A 21,156-nucleotide genomic window follows, 5' to 3' on the forward strand; every position below is an offset into this window, starting at 1 on the left:
GATCCACACTAAATGAAAGTTTAATGCATTTCAGTGAATTGAGATGAGGATGTGAGGCTTGCTTCATGCTCTGTTGACTTTGGAAGGAGGCATTCTTTCTTTAGAAAACATTCACTGTTCCAATATAATTATATTCACGGTGCATATTTTGGGGAAATGAGCACATTTACATTCCTTGATTGTCTGAAGTTGCAATAATTTGGTTTTCATTCATTTGCAATCATGATTAACAATATGTTTTCGCTGCTCTCTAAAAGAGTAGTATGGAAATTCACTGAAATATAAAATACAGCTTTATTAAAATGAAATGTATCCCCGAGGATAGATATAAAAACAGATGATGAAAATACAGACTGTATCAAGATCATAAAATCTTAATTTGTCATAAAAATATAAAGCTTTGGAAAGCAACTTTACAGCACATCTTCTACCATACTAAGGGAAACCTTGAAAGTATTTTTTTCATTAGTGAAAGGGGGGGGTTATTCAGCTTCAAACAACTAGTTTTCTGATAGATCACCAGAAATAACGACTTTTTCCAATTACTTTCTATTTTCTAGGTGTCACTGTTTTTCCAATATTGTAGTGTAAAGTGTCTTTTTTCTAAAGCAGCACAGGGAGGGGGGGTCGCCGACCCTGTAAACTGTTCTAAATTGATACTTTTAGTTGATACATTTCTTATCTTTGTCCCTGCTGAGCACAATCCCTGAGTTTCATTAAAGGCGGCTGTTAGAATTGATACAATAATTTCTAATTTTCCAGAAATGCTGCTGAGAAATGTATCAACTAATTGATGCAAAATTGTAACAGTTTAGAGTCTGCACCTGAATTACTGAGCTGCCACACTCAAACTCCAGAGACACGAACATTCAACATTCAAAAATAAATAATGGAAAGTAATTGAAAAAAGTCTTTATTTCTGGGTAACAATCTGAAAACAACTGAACTGAAAAAAGGTATTTGGAAGGTGAACTACCCCTTTAAACAGGGCAAACATGAAAATTGAAGCCACTTCATGTTTGGTCCTTGCATGGTAGATAATTAGATTACCAGAGTACTGATTATAAATAATGGACTCTTGCAAACAAAACAGTCACAACAAATGATGAAGGAGTTTTATCAAAAACATGGAATAGCTTACACTTCATCATTTGCCCAAGAAATAACAAAAACCATAGCATTTTTGTCATTAACACAATAGAAAAGATTTAAATTGAGAACAAGCCCTCGTATATATATATAACACATATATGCTAATACCTATACTAATAGCTGTAGATCTTAAGAACCAAATAACCTTGATTATTAAGATTATTAAATCATTAAATCATCCAAGCCCCTCTTAAATCTTGTAAGTTGATCGAAGACATGTTTAACAAGTGGGTATACTGCCCCTACTCCAACACCTATAAGGCAGCACTTGGACAACTTCATTTGTACAACCCTAAAGCAGTGTATAAAAAACCATATGACAAGACAAGACCCAAATGTACTTGAACAAAATAAAAATAAAAAGAACACAACAAATAACAAGATCTCAAAGGTCACAAACGGGGGCTGACGACCATCAGAAGATCAGTGCTCAAAAAAAATTAAGAATAGAAAGATACCCCGTCTGTAACAATTAATTAGTATCTAGTGATAGATTAAATCCCTCCCAATAAGAAAGGTGATTAACTTAAATTAAAGTGCAGTGCGTGCATACTCATTTAGTTCATCAACAATATTATATAAAAACCAATCACTTCCCAAATCAATTAATTCCCAAGCCAATTCATAAATATTAAGGGGCCGATTCACAAAGGGTCGAATATCGAGGGTTAATTAACCCTCGATATTCGACTGGGAATTAAAATCCTTCGACTTCGAATATCGAAGTCGAAGGATTTAGCGCAGATAGTACGATCGAACGATCGCAGGATTATTCCTTCGATCGAACGATTAAATCCTTCGAATCGTTCAATTCGAAGGATTTTAATCCAACAATCGAAGGAATATCCTTTAATCATAAAAACTTATACAAATAAGATGACATGCTCCTAAGTCACTTTAAACTTGAAGTTACTTTTGACACAAACAGCAAAAGTAAAGTTGCTGACAAATAGTCGCTTTGTCATTTGATTTGACAGCTGCAGGATGACTGCACATAAGGATGTGATTGCTGTACAATGGCTTTCCTGACTAATTCCTTAATGTGTGCCTCAAATGGATCTTTAGGGTCTGACACCTGCATGTAAACCTGATGATCACTTAAGCACCAATCACCATAGTTTAAAACTTCCCTTTGAGCAAATCTGTTATGCTTATAGAGATTCTTCAAAACAGCTCTCTTCAGGGGAAAAGATCAAAGGACTTTAATTTAATTACTATTGTACAGGTACAGTATGTCTAAATATTAACAAAATGAGATTAATTCTTGTTTGGAGTGTGATTCAGAAGTCTGGTTTCAGACAACTGTTCTAAAGGATACATATGATTGCTCAAATGACTGATATTTTGGGGTATTTCCTCTGGAACAAGGAATACCATTCAACTGTTGTATGATGTAGCACAGATGACAGTGAAGCAACAGACATGGGTAGATCGGTGTGTGTGTGTCAGAATGAGTGATATTATGGAGTGCAGCTTGTAAGGGGCTTGGAAATGTGAACGATCGATGTACCTGTGTGTTTGTATAAGTGAGAGCAGAGTATAAAATGTCTGCACTACTTGCTCCCAGGGTCTAGACTGGAGGGCATGGCCGGGAGCAACATCTATCAGCAAGAGGTGAGTTGGATCCAGTCTGGGTTCCAGGTATGGAAATAGTCAGACTAGGGTAAAAAGGTACCAGCATGTGCTAGGAGTATAAGACAGATAGGGTAGCTAGAATAGGCCGTTGTTGCTCGAACGTAGAGGGAATAGTTCCCGACAGATACCCTGTCAGTTAGGGACAAGGAGAGAGTGCAGGGATAGTGAAGCCTTTAAGCCAACTTCCACAGAGAAGAAAAATTCCTTTTACGAGAACAAAGGGGCACTGTGGGGTGACCTTGACAGGAGGCTTGAGAAAGAGAAACTCTAGAACAAAGTGTTAGATTGCTAGAGCGAGACAGGTGGGGTTTGAGATCTCAGGTCTGGTGGTAGAAGTGGAAAAAAGGTGATTACCTACATTAAAATGATACTGACACTAAAAATTTTCTTTCAAAATAGTAATCTACATTAAACGTTACATATAGTTTACATTGATCGTTTCTGCTTTTGTAAGTAGTGATAGGCGAAAAAATTTGCCAGGCGTGAATTCTGCGCCTGGCAAATTTGCCACCGGAGAATAAATTTGCGAAAATTAATCAACGAAAATTTGCAGACATCAAAATATTTTGAACAGCGAGTCAGAAAAGTTGCCCGTGTCAAAACCGTTGCACGTCAGCTCAGATTCAAATCAACAGATATGACCCATGTGCCCCCCCCTCAAGTCTCGGATTGGTTACTGCCTGGTAACCAGGGTAACCAGTCAGTGTAAACCAAGACATCTAGCTGTTCTAGCTATTATGTTAGACATCCAGTCACTCCAGCCTTTATATTACATTTTTGGCTAACTAACTATATTAGAAACATTGTTTATTTTGCACAGCCTATTTATTTACCCAGTTTTTATTTTTACACTGAATAATTCCTAAGTGGCAACTGACAAGTGTAAGGCCATGGTTTTTCACAAACTGTTCTAAATGGTTTTGCTGGGATTGATCGGTATTACCAGCACTTGCAGAATTTTCCCCAGTTCAGACATTGCTTCCTCTGGGCTGTCCATGGCCAGATTGTACTTCAGTCTCATAAGGCCATCAGACTCAGGGACCAAGGAGGAAGTTGACAATGGGGAATAGGCAAATCAAGCACAGAATATTAGGCATTGAAAGAGGTAAACTAATCCATAATCAAATTTCAGCCACAGGTCATGCCAAACAGCACTGAGAGTAGCCAGAAACAGGTTAGGATTCAACAGAAATATCAAATCAACATAGCCCACCCAGGGACATACCATGTAATTTCCATGTAAAATAAAGGAAAAAATCACTTACCCATTAATCTCTAGTGTCAATGCTTTTTCAACCTGAATATATTAGGATTATTAAATGAGATTGTGTTGAACATAGAAAAGGAGAGCCACTAACACTTAACAGGAGGTAGGAGATGTATAACTCTGTTGTGCATGCCGTACTAATCGTAGACAAAAAAAATTTAAAATCTGTAAATACATGCTTGGTTATATGTATGTCAGTAGCTGATTAAGCCATCTGACACACTTGATCTCCATGGTAGTCAGAAATTATATCTTATAAATTATATTTAATTTTGTATATATATACACACAAGTGTATAGTGAAAATGAGTTTCACATACGTAGATACATTTAATTGCAATAGAACATAATAGAACAATTCCCTACAAATACTGTAATTTATTGATAAAATATATGCAGCGCACTGTTATAGATTTAAGAATAGAATTATCAAACTTCTTTGTTTTGTCCGTCAGTATCAGGATTTCATAAGAGAAAACAGAAACTATATAATATTTAAGATTATAAATTTATTAAAATATAAACATAATATATATATAGTCCGAATTTATCTCCAAATTTTCTGCTACAAACTCAGATCAAATCCGCTCTGGTTTTTTACGCTTATTTATTATTACATTTTCCCAAAATTTGTGCTATGCGGAAAAAAATCAGATTTTCACGATTTTTCAGATATTTTTCCTCCGAATTTTCACCTGAAAACTTTGGGGTATTGCACAAAACCCAGCGCACATAAAAAAAATCATTGTGACTTCTTCTGATGACTTATATGCAACGTTGACAGGTCGGAGATGCCGGATTTTCTGATTCAGACTTTTCCATCCTCAGGGTTTAATAAATTCTGAATAATTCGTGATTTTTTAAAAGTCTGATATTATTTTAAAAAAAAAATCACAAACTTTTCGTGATTTTTGCATTCAGAGTTAAGTAAATAACCCCCATAATGTCAGGAATACAAATCCTCATTTCCAGAAGTGTAATGACCTTCTTCTGACAAGGCCACATTTTACAGGGCATTTTAAGATTTATGAATCTTGTATACCTTAGTAATCACCGTCTTATTCGTCTAATTGTAATTATGCTATTAGATGATTCCATCCTGAGGTTTGCTGGTACAAGCAAAAACATATATATCACAAACTTTTATCATTATAGGGTATACAGTATACAGAAATACATGGGTGGGAATATCCATAGTATCCCATAATAAAGAACATTCCCATTAAAAATCTAATTATACATTTTCTTTTTTTTACTCTCATACTGACCAATTTTAGGAATGTTCATAAAAGAGTCGCAGCAATTATACTTTCTAATACACATTGGCTACTGTATTTAATTCACAGAAGTCATGCGGTAGGATAAATCCAAATGCTTTGTTGCTTGGTTGGTTTTCAGCTGCAATCCAGCACACTAATGAGGTATAGTAATTCAAAACCAGATTTTGTATAATATATATCCCTGATGAATACTTAGAAGAAATGCCACCACTTCCATCCACTAATCAAATTATTTCTGCTGTAATATTGCCAAGTTAAACTCATTTTATAGATACATAAAACCACACGGAGTTGACAGCAGAGGACTGTTAAGGGTAATATAAAAAAAAAAAAGCTGCAAAGTTTTCATCTGATCTATTAACATAAAGCTATGCAAAAAGCATTTAATGGTCATCTAATTAAAAAACACATTTTGTTGCTGTGAGTTATTAGACATGATTCAAAATTAGCCATTTGTATTATTTTAGCCCCTAACTAATCTATAGGTTGTAATTCAGTAACATCAAAACCCTATTATAGAAAGACATAGATAAAAATAATTTCTAAATCCTCATTTTCGTCCCACTTACTAGCATAATGAAAATTAATAATTGAAAAGTATCCTCCAAAAGCAAATACATATTTCAGTTGTTGTATTTCAATCCCAATCAACCTCTGACAAGAAGTCAAATCACCAAATTATTGTAAAACAAACAGAGCTGTTCAAAGCTTATTTTCGCAGAGGGACAGAAATGAAGTGCATCCTACTTAAAATGAATAGCTGTCCTGTGCCCTTCTGTGTCTCCTGAAATAATGAATCAAGCACATGGCAAAATGACAGTGCACTTTTACAACTCTGTCTAAGTAAACAAGCAAGTTCTGATTAAATTACAAGTGTCCACTTGATAAAGTGATGTTGTCGAGGCTGTATTCGGAATTTTGGTACTTGAGCTCTGTGATGTGCATTTTTAATTTAATTCCTACAAAAAAATGCAGGGACAGAGCTAAGATACCAAGGCTATGGAAATTTTCCTAGAAGAAAAACAAGTGCAACTGTCTTCCAGCTATTCATGAACTACAGAAACCAGCAGTTCCCATTGGGTTGAGGTTGTAGTTTAACAACAACTGCAGTGTTATAGATTTGATTTGCAGATTTGGCTGAAAATCTCAAATTTATTGCAATACAGTTCAATCTAAGAACATTATCTCGTCATGAGGTCAGAGGGTTTGTTTTCTTAACAAAAGTGCCATGCACATAAATCATTGCAATTTGTTGTGGTTACCCACAATGCAACTTTTTACAGCCGAATTGCACCCCCACCAAATTGGCACATTTTATTCCTACAGACCTTGCTGTATCATGGGTACAAAACTTATTGTGGCTTTTTGTAAATGTTAGTCAAATGACCCTTCAATTATGCACATCGCAAGAGCAGGCGCATGGATGTATAATTACAGAACCTTCCAGTACATGGGATTTCATGTGCCAATGTGTTCAATGTTTTAAAGGCATTGCTAAATTGGTATGCTTCCTCGCTGTTGGAAATTGAACATGTTGGCTAGTTTGGAAGTAGTTGAGAGGTGGAATGCACCTGCATGTAGTAAGTGGTGTGCTGAAGATTTCTCTCTCACTCTGTCTCTCTCACTCACTCTCTCTCTCTCTCTCTCTCTCTCTCTCTCTCTCTGTCTCTCTCTCTCTCTCTCTCTCTCTCTCTCTCTCTCTCTATATATATATAAAATACACAAAAGCCATAAATCTTTTAAATTATATCCTTATAAACGGTGAGTTCTGATGTAATCAGTTATAAACAGTGAGTTCTGATGTCATTTCTGTCACATGACTCACTGAAACTTGTGTATTATAATAAATAAAGTACCCCCAGTTGCAAAATATGAAGATATTAGAAGTTACCTCGGGGTTCCATGAAACTCCTCGGTAACTTATAATATCCTTATAATTTACAAGAGGGGGTACTTTATTCACTATATATATATATATATATATATATATATATATATATATATATATATATATATATATATATACAGATGAAGCCACTTTGGTTTGTGTGTTTGACACAGAATAACTAAACCCAAATATCCCACTTATCCCATTTAACACAGAAAATTGCGTCACAGCATCCCATCTATTTAAAGAATTCACCGTTGTGAACAATGGTGCTTTGGTATGCTAATGATAAGTTTAAATGCATTAAATGAGTTAAGATGACTTTAGATAACACAGTTTCTTCAGTTAATCCCAAATCATGACGCATTTAACTCACAAATCCAAGTGGCTTCATCTGTATATATATATATATATATATATATATATATACAGATGCAGCCACTTTGGTTTGTCTGTTTGACACAGAATAACTAAACACAGATATCCCATTTATCTCATTTAACACAGAAAACTGTGTCACAACATCCCATCTAATTAAAGCATTCACCATTGTGAACAATGGTGCTTTGGTATGCTAATGAAAAGGTTAAATGCATTAAATGAGTTAAGATGACTTTAGATAACCCAGTTTCTTCAATTAACCCTGAGTCATGACGCATTTAACTCACAAATCCAAGTGGCTTCATCTGTATATATATATATATATGGGATTTGATGTATGCACAATGTTCAAAGGAAAGAAATTGCTGCCTGCATGGACAATTAATAGGCATGGCAGATAAGTCGGTCCACCCAACAAAATATAGCTAATGTAAAGAGCACAGCTGCACAAAAAAGCTGGATTTCTTGTTAAATAATTGAAATTTGTGCACAAATGATCATGTATGCTTTGCAAGAGGTGTGCAGGTCACATGGGAGGCTCAGCATCGCTGCTGTACAGGCATTGGTCATGCTTCTTTTTCAGTACTTTTTCCTCCCTGAGTTACTTTGAATATCATTAGTCAAAATGAAGTGCTTCCTGAGAAAATCTAAGATGTTGGCTCTGCAGTGTTAACCAGACAACTCAAATGTTTATCAGTATTTGTTGTTTGCTGGAGCTTTGGGAGACATGGATAGAGCAGATCTTTGGTGAGCAACATACTTTTTGGACTTTGCTAATAGTAAATGAGGCTTCCCGTGTGGCTGTCCAAAAAAAAACCCTTTTTTACCCAAAAACGAACGCTGGCCCTGCAACAAGGCAATAAAAACAGTTGGAAAGTTTTCTATTGAGCCTTCTTTAGATTTCTAGAGAATACCATGGGGCACATTTACAAAGCTCGAGTGAAGGATTCGAATTAAAAAAACTTCGAATTTCGAACTGTTTTTTGGGCTACTTCGACCATCGAATGGGCTACTTCGACCTTCGACTACTACTTCGACTTCGAATCGAACGATTCGAACTAAAAATCATTCGACTATTCGACTATTCGACCATTCGATAGTCGAAGTACTGTCTCTTTAAGAAAAACTTCGACCCCCTACTTCGGCAGCTAAAAGCTACCGAAGTCAATGTTAGCCTATGGGGAAGGTCCCCATAGGCTTGCCTGAGATTTTTTGATCGAAGGATATTCCTTCGATCGTTGTATTAAAATCCTTCGAATCGGTCGATTCGAAGGATTTAATCGTTCGATCGAAGGAATAATCCTTCGATCGTTCGATCGCAGGATTTGCGCTAAATCGTTCGACTTCGATATTCGAAGTCGAACGATTTTAGTTCCTAGTCGAATATCGAGGGTTAATTAACCCTCGATATTCGACCCTTCATACATCTGCCCCTAGATGTCTTTGTATTTAGTCATATGTCATGAACACAGTACACATCAAATGTACCCCAAATGTGTCTCACCATTCCTTACTTGAAAATAATCAGTTATGATCATTTAGCTACATTAGAATCATCATTGTAATTAAAGGGATCAGATAACAGGAAATGCCATTGAACCACTTGCAACTGACTGCAAGTACCCTGTGATTATTGTTCAGCAATACAAAATGAATCATAGCAGTTGCTGTATACTGCATACGTAATGAATTAGTCTTGATTTAATCCATTTCCGTTCCCATCTATTTTTTGCACTTCAGTGTTGCTTGGCTGATTCATTTTTATGGAAAATAAGACCACAGACCAAGGATAACTTTTAATATTTATATGGAAGAAGCAGACATTTCTACAACTATTGGCTTGGGATATATGTACATTATTGTACTATAAAAATGTATTTTAAATTGCCAATACTGAGATCGCACAATGCAGATTATACAGTGTTTTCTCTCAATCTAGAAATAAGGCAATATGGTTCAAGTACTGAACAAACGAAATAAACAAAACAAAATGTTAAGCTTCTATATTCAGATTCTTATTTTAACACTGACATAAAAAACATCTTCATTTATAAATAGGAGCATGTTGTAGCATTCAGAAATATGTACATATATTTGCAGAGTCAGTTACCAAGAGAAGAGAAAATATACAGTGTGATCCAACAGAGGCTCCCAAATATAATCTTCTTACCACTTGCTGACTTACTATAGCTTGCCAAAGGTTACATTATACCGACCAATCAGACAGGAGTGTTATTTCAGTGCAAAATGTCCTTAAATGTGCAGTTTTGAAATGATTGTGCAGTGAGGTAGGTGCAGCTCAGCAAAAGCTAAATTATCTGTTGCACTTGTTTGGAAATCATTGCTGTACCATGCCTTAAAACATTGGTATGAATTTGTTTAAGTTATTTGAGTATATTGAAATGACTTAATTGCAGTTATGGCTAATGGAAGCAGTGGCCTGATGTTATATTTGGATGGAGATTATGGACTTTATGATGGACAAAAACTTGACGGTTTCCTGTACATGGATATTTTTAACACATGGATATACTGTATTATCCAGAAAAGGACTAAATGAATTTTAGTAATGTTGGTCAAGGGGTGTTTTTTGATGTAATTCAATAACAATCAACAATCACTGAGAACCAGTTCACTTGTTATCACTTTAAGACTCACCCACAATCCACTGAGAGAGATGAAAGGTCATTGAATGCTTAAATACCCTGTATTTGTAGTTGAAGATTACTGCCTTGCATTTGTCCTGCAATTTACCATTCTTTCTTTTATATTGAATTGGACACACAACAACCCAATCACCAACCCAACAGAGCAATGTAATTTGCTGCAATGAGGATCAAAGCAGAGTACAATATTCTGGAAACTGGGTATAACTAGCAAGACTTTTCTCAAAAAACATAATTTAGAATTAAATGGTCAAGTATCCCTGTTACATCAGGCCACTTGGAAGTCCTACCTTAGTTCAAATATTGCCTTGACTGAGAAGGGAAGGAGGGCACAGATAATGCATCATACAAATAAAATATTACTGTTTCCTCATTCAGAAATAAAATCCTTCAGACACCCATGGTGAGCATGTTGGCTAGAGGATGTGATGGCAGACCAGACAAAATAATTATCCATCACCAGGATACAGTGTTATAGATTACTCTAGAAAATGGCATTGTTATGGCCAGTGGACAGCATAATATTGTGGCAGCTCCTATTTTACAGCAACAAATGAGGGTTTCTGAAGAAGTGCGCCAGTCAGCACCTGGCTGTAGTCATTGGGAGCTCTGTGCACCTATCAAGAGTCTCCACCCAAAAACTGTATGAGACAAGGAAAAGCCTCAAGTGGCCTGTCCCCTTTGTGTGTCACTTGATAGTTTGCAGTGACAGAAGATAATAATAAAGAAGATGGAAAAGATAGCCTCTAATTTTTCTTTTCTTTGTGATTTAAACCTTAAAAAGATGATGATTTGTCAAAATCAACAGAAGCATTTGATTCTCCACATTTACCTGCACCTGTGTCTGGAGTGGAGCTTTGTCTGGAGAGATGATTGTGAGCAGCACTCTGCTCTGGCAGACAGGTAGCAGCATTATTATTATGGTTTATTTATAAAGCACCATCATCGAAAATGCTGTACACTGAATTGGGAGATGGCAGGAACAAACAATTAGAAACAGTGGAACAAAGACATAGAGACAGAGGTCCCTGTCCAACTTACAGAGGGGCACTGAACAAGGACTCAGGCCCTTAGTGGTCATGCACAGAGCTCTATTGTCAGGGACATGGCTGCACTTTGCACCTCTCTGGCACAGGGTCCATAGTGCAGTGTGAGAATGTGCCGGCAGCCCTATCAGCAGACAGTAAGGACCAGGCTCCGTTCTAACGTGTTCCTTTACCACTCTGCACATTTTGTAGGGGACATCTACTCAGTAATCTCTGTATTCAAGGAAGTACCTGCAGGTCTAGGTGGTCTGAAACAGAGTGCAAAGACCTGCAGCAATGTGAAAAAACACTGTGCAAACTGCAAAACAATTGGGCCATATTTTTCACTTTGCACTCAGCCTTCCTAATAACCCCTAATGTCTTGTTGTCCTTCTGACAGTGTAAAAGAGAAATCTTTACCTCTGACAGACTGATCTAAAAGTTTCCCAACCCAGGACAAATGTAATACCAAGAATTTTACAACACCATTTAATTTAATTAAAGACAATAAGTGAAGCGAGAAAAATTTTGTCAGGCATGGATTTGCAGAGTTTCTGCATTCTGCCATAGGCAAATTCATCTGATAAACTGAGGGCAACATTTGCTGCAGAAAAAAAGGCAAAAAAATGCATTTGATGTCATTGTATTTTGCACCAAAAAAACAATAGAATTCAATGTATTTTGCATGAAAAAAACCTCCATTAACTTCAATGCATTTTGCTTAAACAACGTCCATTGCCAAAAAAACGCCATTGATTTTTGCAAATTTCCAGGTCAGATTTTCTCATAACTAACATCTCACATCTCATCTTTTTGAAAAGATGGACATTTTTGAACAAGATCTTTAAATTTTACAACATTTTCTTTCTTAAAAAGCATTGTGTTTTGTGTCGGAAATTTTAAAGGCCATTGTTTTCACCATCCAGGAACAGCTGATCTTCTGCCAAATCTGCTTCCTCAAGATCAAAGTCCTCGTGGTCTTGTGTGAGCTGTTCCACATCATCATCAGAAGTAGAGGGATGTGTCAAGATGATCCTTGGGATCTTAAGAAAATGAAATGAAAAGTTGAGTATGACAATCACATTCATTTTAAGAATTATTCATATGACTCAGCCATGACCCTGTCCATTTCAGTGGATAGAGGGCCACTGGCATTAATTTGGTCTCAAAATCTTTCAGTACTTTGGATCTTCATACCTTAGGTCTACTAGAAAATCATGTACCCATTAAATAAACCCAATTAGATGTTTTTGCTTCCAAAAAGGATTAATTATATCTTAGTTAGGATCAAGTACAAGGTACTGTTTTTTTTTATTACAGAGCAAAGGGAAAAAATTGATTATTTGTATTAAATGCAGTATATATATGCAGCTTTCCTGTAATTCAGAGCTTTCAGGATAATGGCTTTTTGGTTAAATGATCCTGTACCTGTAATATCACATATTGGCACAAAGGGAACCCCAATATATTATGCCTAGTCAGTGGTCTTGTACATTATTTGCATAAATATGTGCTAAACATGCAAGACAATTAAGGTGGAATGTAATATGCTTTTGTTAGCGGAAAACATTAGTGACCATGTTTGCACCATTTTTGACTGATTAAGACCTCAATGACTTCCTTGCACAGTTTGTGACCAAACTGCTTTTGCGAACGTTTGCAAAGCGTTTTTGCGACAAAATAGTTAACGAAACTCCAGACCAGGTGTTAACGGTTCGCAATGCGAAATTAAGATTCGCAGTGCAATAAAAGCCTGACGAAGAATTTTACATTGTGACAGGCGAATTATTATTTGTACAGTTTTGCTCTTTGCAAATTTTATTACATTTCCCCCTTAGGGTGCAATCACACACAGAAGGGTGCTTTAACCTGGGTCTGCACCTAGCATTTATGTATATATTAGTTTATGAGGCCCAGGCTCTTATAGCCGGCTACAATTAGTCACTGGCAAGGTCAAACTGTTAATTTCCCTATAAACCAGTGAATTGTAATGGTTACATTGCTTACTAATCTGCAGAGAATGGTAGTTGACATTGCTTACTCGTTGTGTTCTCTTTATATATCTACATTTTTAACAAACAGCTTCTTAAATGCTGAACTGTGTTACTCCACCAGCAAGCAATCTGTAGTCACTGAACTGATTAATTTACCTTGTGAAATAAGATATGGACAAAACTGATCTTCTGTAGGTCACCATTATCTGGATACATAGGGGTTATTTACTAAACCTCAAATTTATCTGGTCAGGCTTTTTGGGGAAAAAAAAATATTTTTTGTGGAAAAAAAGCATAACATTTATTATAGCCCGATGCTGCAAAAACCAGACTTTGAAGTTATTGTGGTCTGCTCTGGGTTTAGCTCGAAAATCTGACTTTTTCTGTGTTTTTCAGACAAAAACTAAAAAAAAAAATCGAGCTTTACAGGAGAAGAGCCCGAAAAGATTGTACGATTTGGGTTTCTGCTGGAATTTTTTTAATTTTTTACCTGTCCGATAAAATCTAGTTCATTTATTAATAAATCCAATCAGGCATGGGAGTTTGGTCAAACTTTTTTATGGGGACAATGAGATTTGGATTTTAGTAAATAACCCCAATAATGTATGTATGTATATTTCTATTTATTTAGTGGTACTTGTGCATGGAGAGCGCTACAGCAGAACATTACTGTAACACTTTCTTGGGCTATCCTGCCAATGAGGAGTTAAGGGTGTCCAGCTAGTGGAGTGAGCATGGGTTATATGTGAATCTACACCTTCGCCAAATGGAAGCTTCCCCTTTAAGATGTTGTAAAACTAAAACCCACAGGCTAATTAGTGCAAAATGAATTGGACGCCAGGAGGTTCTTAGTGAAACAAAAGAGTTGTATTTATTGTACAAATATGCAAATGCAAGTGACCACAGGTTTACTCACGCAGGAGTTGTAGCAGGTATAGCATATCACAGAGGAGGAAGGATAGCATGATGATGATGCAGCATGATAGAGACTGCCACTCCCATAGTCAAATAGTCAAGGAGAATACCTCTGTCCCAAAGGCCGATATACCAGTGAGGGGATCGGGATCAATCAGGTAGGATACAGGCAGTCCTTTGCTAACCTAGATGCCTATCAACTGAGTTCCCTGCTCTAAAGGCAAACAAGAAGCCTTTGGGAAGCTACTCCCTGCTATTATCCTTGATGGAGCACACAGCTGCTCATGCTACACAACACTGACTATCTCTCTCTCTCTCTCCTAGAGAAACTATTACAGGTCTGCCCTAATGATATCTAACCTCATTCACGGGATTGCCTGGTTCCTGACTTCAGCACCAAAGGTACAGGTCCCATTGGGGTAAATGGCTTTACTGGGGCCTTGGTGATCCCAGGCTCAATGGGAAACACCTAGCAGCACAGACACCAGGAGCCAAAGAGGAAGAGGCCACTCCCTGCACAACACTACATAGCAGTGTGGCAGGGGAGTGTCATTGCACCCTTTGACCAATAGATGTAGCTGTTACACTTAACACTTGCAAGGGCTTTGCCCAATAACAAAGGATAAAGGAAACTACAAGGAAAGGTAGGGGATTAACTCTATAGGGACTAGCAGAACCTATAGGTCCCTACATTACATTAATAGAACAGAAAAGGGTTAATACAATAATAAATATAAGATTAAGTGCTAAATGTTAAAGAGATAAGTGGAAGGAGGTCTCTGCCCCATAGAGTTTACAATCTAAGTGGGTGGATAACTTACAAACAAAATACACTGTAAGAGAATATTACAGTGGTTTTCACAGCATTATAATAAACAGGACTGAGCCAAGTGTTATGTGAGTGCTGTCTAGTAAGTACTACTCAGTTGCTACAGTGATATTGTCATATGTTACTTGTGAAATGTCTCTCAGATTTATCTTTAGCAAATCTCCTGTGGTTACAGGGTGCAGCAGAAGTACTGTATATTCTTTTCACACCATTTTGGGTTAATATCTAAACTTCCTAACACGCTTAAAGCTCATCATTAAGGGATTCAAAGGTGACATTCATGCAGGTTCTCCATCTAAACCAATAAAATATAAAAATGTAGAATGTTATGAACATTGTTGAACTAGAAACTCCAGAGACTACACGGCACTTGAAATTTAAAAAGTCACTTTTCCAAAGTATTACCTGCACACTTTTTCTTTATTAAGGTAGAATTCTTTTTCAGTCTTGAGAGCCCTGTAGACTCTGGAGTTTCAAGATTGCAATTGCTATTGGGACGGCGGTGATAGCCCTTCAAATGAGCACAGAGAAGTTACAAAGAAAATGTAATATTTGGAAAAGTGACTGCTTATTCAGAGCATTTAAAGGTCATGTTTAATTTGCAATATTTTGCTAACCAAGCATCTCTGCTCTAAACATGTTTGTCTTAATCACATCACATTTCACTTCCACACGTCCAAGCACTGACTCCTATCCTTGTACAAACTCTGCATCCGCACTGAAGTCAAATGGATATGAAATAGCACATTTATTGTGTTGGGTTTGAAATGTCACACTTGGGGACAAATTTACGACTAATTACTATTTTTTACTGAACTATGCTTAGTTTTAAAAATTGCCTCTTCGGTTTATTATTTTAATACTCAGAAATGCCCAGTAACGTAACTGGAGGGGGGCGGGCCCTGGTGCGGGACGTGCCGCCGGGCCCCCGGACCCCTCCGTACCCCTCCATACCAGATTTTTTAACCCGAAATCAGCCGATGCGGCCGGAAATCGGCAGTGCGCAAGCTGCTGGGGGGCCCTGAGGGGGTGCGGGCCCTGGCCCAATTGCACCCCCTGCTCCCCCGGTAGTTCCGCCACTGGAAATGCCTCAGTTTAAAGGACAATGACAGGCACCTTGAAACAAGAAATACATGGCCTAGCCGTTGCACTACACACACATTATATACAGACACATAATTATATACAGACACATATGTTATTTCTAAGAACCATAGAATCAAATTAGGTTGTTTCCAGTTAAAATGGATTACATCAAAGTTTCAGGAAGCAACTTAAAGGAACAGTAACTCCCACTGCCCCATCGAGTGGGAGTACCCTCCCACACGATGGGGCAGGACCTCCTTCCTCTTGTATCATTAACACTTACCTTCTAACCTTTAATGCAATTGTAATTTGTGGGGCGGAATTATTAAGGTTCGAGTTGTTTTCTCCACAAAAATTTTAATATTTTTTTATTTTATGGTCAAAACTAATTTTCGGGTTAAAAAAACTTCCAAACGATAGAGTTTTTTTTTTAAACTTGAATATTTCAGATTTATTATACATCGGCCCTGGAAATAGCTTGAATCCGAAAATACACCTTAAATCTATCGAGGTTCTGTAGAAGTCAATGGCAGAGGTCCCTGAAACCATTTGAAGAGGTTAGGGATGCACTGAATCCACTATTTTGGATTCGGCCCAACCCCCGAATCCGAATACCGAACCGAATCTGAATCCTAATTTGCATATGCAAATTAGGGGTGGGAAGAGGAAAGAAATTTTTACTTCCTTGTTTTCTGCCAAAAAGTCATGTGATTTCCGCCTGTCACTAATTTGCATATGCAAAATAGGATTCGGATTCGGGTTGGCCGGGCCAAAGGATTTGGCCTAATCTGAATCCTGCTGAAAAAGGCAGAATCCTAGCCAAATCCTGGATTCGGTGCATCCCTAGAAGAGGTTAACAGCCTGCTTGATCAACCGATTAAATTTTTTTCTGCCAAAAATGCAATCAGTTGTGGGTTGTGGGACTCGAACTCGCAGAATCAAGTTTTTTCCTTTCGAGTTTTTTCTTAAATAAGATACCATTCCAGTTCAATCGAGGTTAAAAAAAACTTTAATATTCAACCATTGATAAATCAGCCCCTGGATTTATTTGCATTTATTATTGTAAGACCCTTGTTAATTTATTGTTTTACTGTACAGTGCTTTGTACATAAGTAGCGTTATATGAAGGGGCAGTTAGAACTACAAATAACTATTCACAATTAAATCATATTTCAACTTCTTACAAATTATATTGGTTGTTATAAAATATAATGCAATTAATTATAAAATATGCCAAGTTATATACCGTAACACCTTGTGCAAAATAAATTACCACCCACTGCCCCATTACCTGCAAGACCACTGAGCATTTACAGGCAACAATTTCTTGACAAGAACTTAAAGGGGACTTATAGTTAACTTTTAAGTTTGAGTTATTTAGCTTTTTATTCAGCAGCTCTTTACCATAACATTTTAGCAGTCTGGTTGCTAGGGTCCTAGTTTCCATAGCAACCATGAATTGATTTGAATAAGAGACAGGAATATGAATAGGAGAGGGTCTAAATAGAAAGATGAGTAATAAAAAGTAGCAATAACAATACATTTGTAGCTTTACAGGGCATTTGTTTTTAGATGGGGTCAGTGACCCCCATTTGAAAGCAGGGAAGTGTCAGCAGAAGAACGCAAATAATTCAGAAAAACTATAACAAAGAAAAAATGAAGGCCAATTGAAAAGTTACTTAGAATTAGCCATGCAAAAACCTTTCTAAAAGTTGACTTTAAAAGAGCATATGCAGGCAATCCACTTAGAAGGCAATGGGTGGGGGGGATTTACGCATAGCATATTTATGTTGGGCTAATAACAAATGGAGGATGTTTTTATGTCATTATCTCTATTTCTAAAAAGTGAAATAAATGCAAAATGTGCAAAATCATATTCAAGCAACTGCATTAGGGTTATTAAACCATTTAGGAGGGACAGATGGGGTTGGTACCATGGTGTGGTTGAAAGGCCAGAAGGAGGACAAGGAAGTAATGACAGGGTGGTGCTGATGGTGCTGGGGGTGGAACGGATGCCGGATGAGAACACTTACTGGTGGTAGAGTGAAGTTACGGGGGGGTAGGCAGTTTTGGGCAGGTGGCAATCCTAAGGACAAGTCTGCCTTTTATCTTACTGTGTTTTAAATGACTTGTTAGAGTATCTATACCTCCACAATAAGAAAGGGTTTAAAGATACAGACACATCCAGGTTAGCCATAACACTTACATATTCGCTGATCATTTCTTATATTCAGCAGTCCATCTTATAATATTACATCTGACACCACTGTCCCATATGTGCATTTTTAAATTGCAGATGAAGAAAGATATAAAAGCACATTCAGATGAGTTATTTAAGCATAATAAAATGAGTTCCATGAGGATTCTGCTTTGCTAACAGTTTCTGCTCACATGCTCCCTACTGAGAAAGCATGGATGGAATGCCAAAGACAGGACTTCAGATGAACCGTTCCGAGGTGGAGGTGTGCAATAAACAATTGCTTCTCCAGTTGCTTAAAATAGTTCATTGATTTTTAAATAATTTTTTTCAAGGTACAAAAATTGTTTCATATATTGAAATGGTGAAAGTATTTTTCTTTCTTTCGGACATTTCCTTTTAAGTGTTCAGTAAAAGCTGAAACAATTATTATGTATGTAGTACAATCAGCTATATATATATATATATATATATATATATATATATATATATATATAGTGAAAAAGGATTGCGGCACTCACAGGGTTTTATATATATATATATATATAGTGAATAAAGTACCCCCTCTTGTAAAATATAAGGATATTATAAGTTACCGAGGAGTTTCATGACCATATAAAAACACGAGGCCGAAGGCCGAGTGTTTTTATACAGGTCATGGAACTCCGAGGTAACTTATAATATCCTCATATTTTACAACTGGGGGTACTTTATTAATTATAATACACAAATTTTAGTGAGTCATGTGACAGAAATTACATCACTACTCACCGTTTATAACTGATGACATCACTACTCACCGTTTATAAGGATATAATTTACAAGATATTCATGGCTTTTGTGTATTATATATATATATATACTGTACATACACACACAGTGTCGGACTGGAATGCCAGGGGCCTGCCAGAAAACTTTAGATGGTGGGCCCATCGGTAAACGGTGAACAAACGATTATTCCTTTATTCCCCCTCTCTGTAGTTAACCTCTTTATTCTCCTAGTCTTTTATATATACTTACTATACTTTATTATTATTACTTTACTATACTTCCATTATTAAGCCTCTTTTTTACCATAAAGGAATAGGGAATGATAATGAAATAGACCAAATGGTTAGAAGCAAGAGGCCCACTGACACCTGGGCCCATCGCGAATTTTCCTGGTATCCAGGTGGGCCAGTCCGACACTGTATATATATATATATATATATATATATATATATATATATATATATATATATATATATATAATGTTCAAAGTGGACCAGCACACCGAAGTTTTCAATCAAAAGAGTTTTATTTTAACATCACTCATGTGTCCAACGTTTCGGCCCACATTAGGGCCTTTATCATCCTTGATAAAGGCCCTAATGTGGGCCGAAACGTTGGACACATGAGTGATGTTAAAATAAAACTCTTTTGATTGAAAACTTCGGTGTGCTGGTCCACTTTGAACATTGTATACGCTGATTGACCAAGCACCCACATTTGAACAACAAGGAAGGAGTGCAGGTACTTTGTGAATGCTTATATATATATATATATATATATATATATATATATATATATATATATATATATATAAACAGCATGGGGTCGGTGCACCCAGAGCACAAAATGGATGCCTCGGTGCTGGAACATAGAAAACAATCATATACAGATATCAAAAAATGTCCGCACACACAGGACTTAGGTGAAAAAGAAAAAATGTTGTTTATTCAACGTTTCGGCCCAGTCACTTGAGCCGTCCTCAGGAACGTTGAATAACGACATTTTTTCTTTTTCACCTAAGTCCTGTGTGTGCGGACCTTTTTTGATATCTGTATATATATATATATATAGATATATATATATATATATATATATATATATATATATATATATATATATATATATATATATATATATATATATATATATATATAGATATATATAGATATATATATGTAATACACAAGAGCCCTGAATATTCTGTAAATTATATCCTTATAAACAGTGCTTAAAGGGGACCCGTCACCAAAAAAAAAAACATTCCAAATCCTATTTTATCACATTAGTCAAGCAAAATGAACTTTAATTACACTATATAAATTATTTGAATCTTGTTTCCTTCAGTCTGGGAATTCATAATTATAACAAGCAGGAAGCAGCCATTTTGTGGACACTGTCATTAAGGCAAGCCTTGCATCATCTCAGAATCTTGTTCGTGCACCAGAATGGGGGACTTGATGTCCATTTCCTTGCCCTGGCTACACAATTAAACGGTAAAGAGAAGGGGGAAGGTGTGGAGAGCAGTGATATCTAGGAAGTGCTGAATGGAAAGTGAAAGTAATTATCTGCCCCGCCTCTATGCCACTGGCATAGAGGAGGGGCAGACAATATTTGATTGACAGCTGAGATTTTTAAATGAGCTTACAACAGCTATGAATGCTTTAATAAAAAAATAGAAATTGTATTTCATGTTTAATTTGAAAAGGACTTTTATTATACAGATTTTTGTGTCTGGATGACAGGTCCACTTTAATGATGTCATTGGTTATAATTGGAGCTTAGTGATGTCATTTCTGTCACATGAATCACTGTATTATAATACATAAAGTACCCCTGTTAGAAGTCACCTCGGGGGTTCCATGACCTGTATAAAACACTCAGCCTTCGGCCTCGCATTTTTATATGGTCATGGATTTGGACAATTTTTGGACACTTGTCTGCATGTATTGCCTATCTGACCATATCAATGGGTGACTGTCACTACCATTTGTTGGACATAATTCGTATGATTGCTGTCACAGCCAGAAAATTGTCTGATTCGTTCTTTTACTACTTTATTTAATCTGAATG

Source organism: Xenopus laevis, chromosome 5L, assembly GCF_017654675.1.
Source record: "Xenopus laevis strain J_2021 chromosome 5L, Xenopus_laevis_v10.1, whole genome shotgun sequence".
NCBI lineage: Eukaryota > Metazoa > Chordata > Amphibia > Anura > Pipidae > Xenopus > Xenopus laevis.